The sequence below is a fragment of the Dipodomys merriami genome, unplaced genomic scaffold (assembly GCF_024711535.1).
Source record: "Dipodomys merriami isolate MVZ:Mamm:240054 unplaced genomic scaffold, mDipMer1.0.p SCAF_549, whole genome shotgun sequence".
NCBI classification, from domain to species: domain Eukaryota; kingdom Metazoa; phylum Chordata; class Mammalia; order Rodentia; family Heteromyidae; genus Dipodomys; species Dipodomys merriami.
This window is the reverse complement of record NW_027206123.1, coordinates 122,771-129,026: the sequence shown is the minus strand read 5'-3', so window position 1 is coordinate 129,026 and position 6,256 is coordinate 122,771. Positions and strand designations below refer to the sequence as shown.

The 6,256-nt window shown below is 34.6% G+C and overlaps 1 non-coding gene across 1 annotated transcript; it reads left to right on the top strand.

Moving 5' to 3' along the window:
* The first annotated feature begins 5,381 nt into the window (after positions 1-5,381).
* LOC138811681 (U6 spliceosomal RNA) lies at positions 5,382-5,488 on the top strand. Its single transcript, XR_011367484.1, has one exon. It is a non-coding gene; the product is annotated as a U6 spliceosomal RNA (small nuclear RNA).
* Positions 5,489-6,256: the final 768 nt, after the last annotated feature.

Sequence of the window (6,256 nt, the reverse complement as noted above, 5' to 3'; positions counted from 1 at the left end):
TGGGTTTGAATACATACCTTAGGGTTCATTTCCCTAACATCACCTTATCTGACCTTTTCTGCTTGACTCAGACATATACTAGATATTGAAAATTGTTTCTAGCACATTTATAAGATTATTTCTGTGTTGCTTTGGATATCCTTCTCCCACAGTATAATCCCTGCTTTTACTGTATTTGATGTCCGCATAATTTGTGGAGGGGAAGGGGAAAAACAAATCATTTAAATAGGGATACAGGTGGACCCATTGCAACAATGAGATGTACAAGTCGTTATGTCGAAAAATGAACTTTACAACTTTGGTAGCCAGGAGGATTGGGTAGGGGGGCGGAGGGAGAGTGGGAAGGGATGGGAAGGGGAAACAAAAGAGGAGGCTACAATGCTTGATAAGAAATGTACTCATTATCTTGCCCATGTAATTGTAACCCCTCTGTACATTATTTTCACTATAATAAAAAAAAAGTCCCTGGGTTGTTACACTTTCTGATAATGTCTCAATTCAAGTACTTCTACGTGGAGTTCCATACTATTCAATGATGCTGTATTAGCTCCTTGTTATAATTTGCAGACCGGTCTTGGTGATGAAATTTGTGCTTTTCAAAATTGCTGTCCCAATTCCACCCACAAACTGCAGACAAAATTTATTTGAAAAATTTTGTATCTGTTGATAGTGCATATACTATTATTTTTCATTACAAACATAGAATGCAGTAAAAATTATCATAGCAATTATACTGCACTAGCTTGTGGGCAGATTCTAATGTAAATAATTTACTGTGTTCATGTAGAGAATTTGAGTATCCAAAGTTTTAATATACCTCCGGTCCTAAAACCAATACTTTACTGATATTGAGTGACAAATACAACTTCTTTTTTTATTTTAATTTTTATTTTTTGTGAACATACTGTACAGAGGGGTTACAATTACATGGGCAAGATAATAAGTGCATTTGTTATCAACCATTGCAGCCTCCTCCTTTGTTTACACTTCACATCTCTTCCCAGCCTCCCCCCGCCCCCTACAACTTCTTATAAGTCCAGAAGTTGTCCTTCTATCTATCTATCTATCTATCTATCTATCTATCTATCTATCTATCTATCTATCTATCTATCTATCTATCTATCTGTCATCTATCTATCTATCTATCTATCTATCTATCTGTCATCTATCTATCTATCTATCTATCTATCTATCTATCTATCTATCTGTCATCTATCTATCTATCTATCTATCTATCTATCTATCTATCTATCTATCTATGTGTGTGTGTGTGTGCGTGTATATACATAAAATATAATGTACTGAGGGGTGACAGTTACATAAGTAAAGTAATGGGTACATTTCTTTCTTTTTATTGTGAAAATACTGTATAGAAGAGTTACAATGACATGAGCAAGACAATGAGTACATTTTTTTATCAAACATTGTTGCCCCCTCCTTTGTTTCCCTTTCCTATCCCTTCCCATACCCTCCCCCCCACCTGATCCTCCCCCCCCCGACCAAATTTGTAAAGTTCGTTTTTTGACGTAAAGACTTTATCTTATTGTTGCAATGGGTCCAACTGTATCCTTATTTAAACGATTTGTTTTTTTTTTCCATTCCCCTCCACAAATTATACCAACATCAAGTACAATGAAAGCAGGGTTTATACCATGGGGGAAGGACATACAAAGCAACAAAGAAATCATCTTATAAATATGTTAGAAACAATCCCGTGAAAGAAAAAAATACATTTAAATAATTATCTTGGGGTTCATTTCCCTAACATCAACTTGTCTGACCTTTTCTGTTTGACTCAGACATATACTTGTTATTGCAAACAAGATCACATTACAGCTACCAGCACAACTATATTTATTGCAGCATTATTTACCATAGCTATGATACAAGCATATTTTTCTTGAGCACTGTTACCCCCTCCTTTGTTTTTCCCCTACCATCTCTTTCTTTCACACCTCCCCAACTCCCCCATTCACTCCCCCCCCCCCGCTGACAGAGTGTCTTGTACATCTCATTGTTACAATGGGTCAACCTGTATTCTTTCCTTATATCTTAATTGAAGTAATGCTAGCTTGATTTATGCTGATTCTACTTGTGTAGACACACCTAAAATCACTCACCAATCTAAGAGCACATAAATGAAACATCATTCTTTGTCAGTTCTTATAATTTTTTTCTACATATATATTGACAGGTTACAAATTATTCTCAAACTTTAATACATTAAAAATACTTTCTTTTTTTCTTATTTTCTTGACCAGGAAATCAGCAAGACCTCAGTCAGCATTTCTCACATAGGACTTTTCACGTGGGTTGGTTAAATATATATATAGAATCCAGTCTTCTGAGGACTCACTCTTTTGCTTAGGAATTGATGCTGCCTGTTGGAAACGAGCTCAAGGAAGCATGCCATTTAAAGCCCTATAACTTTATTCTTTACCAGGATATTCTCCTGCTGCTTTGGTTGCTGAGAGTGTCTACCAGAGCAAGCATTCCATGAGGAGCAGGGAGACACCATATGACTTATACTTACTGAGATTTCTGAGTGACTTGCTATCACTTGTACTGCATTTTACCAGTCAAATCTCTCTAAAACCACCCGATTTAAGAGATAAGAGGAGTGGTAAAGAAATCTTAGGGACAAATACATCTTCAGCATATATTGTTCCAAGCATTCCGTGTAAGGCATATTCAACAACTTGTGAAACTTGTGTTGGCTGTAATTATGTGTCTTTCTCCATGTGTGCATGTATACATGTGTATATGTATGTTTGTGAATAGTAACATACATGTGTACACATATAAGAACATATACACACATATATGCATATGTAAATAAATATACACATATAAATATATGTGCATATATATCAGTTGTTCAGTGTTTTACTCTATAGTTACCAGCACATTGTCATTCTCACAAAGTGTACAAGATAAATTGCTCTGAGGATCTGTGCTGTATGATGTGCATCCGTTGTACTCACTTCCCCCATTCCTTTGTTTTTCATCCCTGTGAACAATTTCTGTCTACTTTTCATAGGATAGCTTTGTTTTCATTACAGGAATTTACTAACTGATAATAAAAGAAGAAGATTGTTTGTAAAAGAAAAAGTACTTTTAGGTTATAGGTTAAAAGTATCTTATTTATCCCAATGATTCCTATGAGATAAGATTTATATAAATAGTAGTAAAAGTGAGATCTGGTGTTTTGCCATTTAGAACCGCAAAGAATAATATCACGTCACTTTTATAACTTTTAAAGAATGCAAAAGTAACTGATGGTCACTATCATGCTGCCACAAAACCAGTGGATCCTTAAGGATAATAGTAGACCAGCAGAAATTCTAAGTAGCAGACATGGAGCATGAAAGAGAAAGAGGAAATGAGAGAGTGAAAGAGAGAGAGAAATATCATAATATTTAAAGTGCATAACAGATAAACAAGAGCAGTATGAGAATATTTATATTTGATGTATGATAACCCATCAACATGAAATATAATGTTATTTTGATAAAAATAAAAATGACGCAGAAGAAATTATAAATGGAAAAACAATCTTCACAGAAACAAATTCTTAGAGATATTTCATGACTTGGTAAAGGATAAAGAGGCTGAAGTTAGTATAAATTTAGAAGTATGACAATTCACAAATACATAAAAAGATATTCATATATTTCATTATATGACCCAAAGCAGAAAGCAAATATTGTTTAAATTATTTTTTTTAAACACAGTTTCTCAGGTGTGGAGAAGGTGGCTCAGTGTTAGAGGGCTTGGCTTGCATGCATGAGGCCCTGGATTTGATTCCTCAGCACAATATAAGCAGAAAAAGATGGAAGAGGTGCTGTGCCTCAAGTGGTAACGCTAGCCCTGAGCTGAGGGACAAAACCCAGGCCCCATGACAAACAAAATCAACAAAACCAAACAAAACAAAACACAGTATCTCACTTTTGTGGCCTCAATTCTGCAATAATGCTGTGTCAGCCTAGGGCTAAGATTTTAGGTGTTTACATTTACCAACACTCCTGATTCAGACTCTATTTGTTCATTTTTAAATAAATATTTTATTCTTAATTTTCCTCTTTGTAAATTCACATGCACATATAAAAAATGGTATGGACATCCCAGTAACCTTCTCCATGATGACCTCCTAATGATGACTTACAAATGTTGTATTATATCACAACAAGTAAAAAATTTCTACAAATAAGGAAAGCAATAATAAAATATTAATGATTAAAAAATAAAAAACAAACCAATTTCAGTCTTTGAAGTGTACGGCATATTAGATTTTACTATTTTCTCATATTCCTGTAAATTTAACTCTGGCTAAGTTTATTGTTGGGAGCCGAGAGTAAAGCTCCAAGGTCATCTTGACCCTTGTGCTCACTTGAAGGCACGTACAAGGAACTGGCTTTCATGAAAAGCACCGGGTGCCCAGGTTTGCTTTGTTATCTGTAGAGTTAGTTTTACTTTCTATCAGTTGACCTTGTCTTGTTTCAATCTGCACCTTGTTTTTATTAAAATTTTCCTTCTTTTTCTGCACTATGGTGACCTTAGGTTACCTCTTGAATTCTAATAGTATATAATAAGGAGAGTTAAAAATAAACGGTACTCTAGTCTTGAGCTGCAGACCTCCCGACCCCATCCTTTGTCTTATGTCTTTATTTTTCCGTCCTGGCCCCCTAATTCTGGATTCCCTTTTGTTGCCTGCAGGCTCTGGCAGTTTATGATGTTCAAAAAGAGTTTTATAGAATATGAGTAGTCTTTAAAATTAGCCACTAAGATTACCATTTATGGCTCATCTCATCATTTGTTTATGGCTTACATCATCATTTGTTTCTCGATAACAAATAAAGTTAGGAATCCCTAAAGTTATAAAAGAAACTGTGTAGTTAAAGTCTTAACTCTTCACTCTGCTTCTTTACACAAAGACTTTGCAACTTCTCATTAATAAAGTTTCTATAAACTCTGAAATGTACATAATTAGTAGTATATGTTTGCTACCATAAATCTTAAATACTTTATAGAAAAGTTTATACTTGCCAAACAGTCCTAATTTTGGCATATATAAGCAAATTCCCAAAATTAAACATAGGTAAAACATTAAAACTTTTAACAAACCGTAACACTTGCTGCAGTGTTCATTATGACAGGTGCCTTGAATAGAATAATTGAATTCCTCCTCCTACAAATCTCTTGAACAACAAATATCTTGAATTATTTTGTTTTTGACATATCAATCTAGACTTTATATTTAAATGTGTGTTTATGTAAGAAATATTTGGTTCTAAAATTTCATGACAATTATTTTGAACTTATTTTTTGTTGAATTTTCTAGTTTAATAAAATTAATTACACTTTTTATATAAAAATGGTCTGTACTCAATTCAGCATCACATACACTAACATTGGAATGATACTGAGAAGATTATCATGGCCCCTGCACATGGATAACCTGTAAATTCCTGGATCGTTCCATATGTTTACAACAACAGATGCTGGAGGGCATATGCCCACCCTGGAATCGTACGGCATTGTCGGTGGGAGTGTAAACTGTTCAACCACTTTGGAAAGCAGTCTGGAGGTTCCTCAAAAGACTCCACATAAAGATCCCATATGACCCAGCAATCTTATTTTTGGGGATTTACCCAAATGATCACAAACAAGAACATACTAATACTACCAGCACAACTATATTTATTGCCGCATTATATACCATAGCTAAGATATGGAACCAACCCAGATGCCCCTCAGTAGATGAATGGATCAAGAAAATGTGGTAAATATACACAATGGAATTCTATGCCTCCATCAGAAAGAATGACATCGCCCCATTTCTTAGGAAATGGAAAGGCTTGGAAAAAATTATATTAAGTGAAGTAAGCCAAGCCCAAAGAAACATAGGTCCCATGGTTTCCCTTATTTTCAATAATGAATATATGTCTAGGATAAGCAGAATAGGTCAAAAGCTATGTGCATACGACCAGATATGATGATGTTAAGGGAAATGAACACCAAGATAAGGACACGAGTTTTTTTTTTTTGTTTGTTTCTTGCTATTGTTTCTAACGTACTTATAATGTGCTATGTCATTTTTCGGTTTCTTTATATGTTCCTTCTCCACGCTATAACCCCTGTTTTCATTGTATTTGAAGTTGGTTCCCCTACATCTTGTATGTACGCTTCTCTAATTTGGGGATGGGAAGGGGAAAAAATGCTCAAATAAGGATACTGTTTGACCCATTGTAACAAT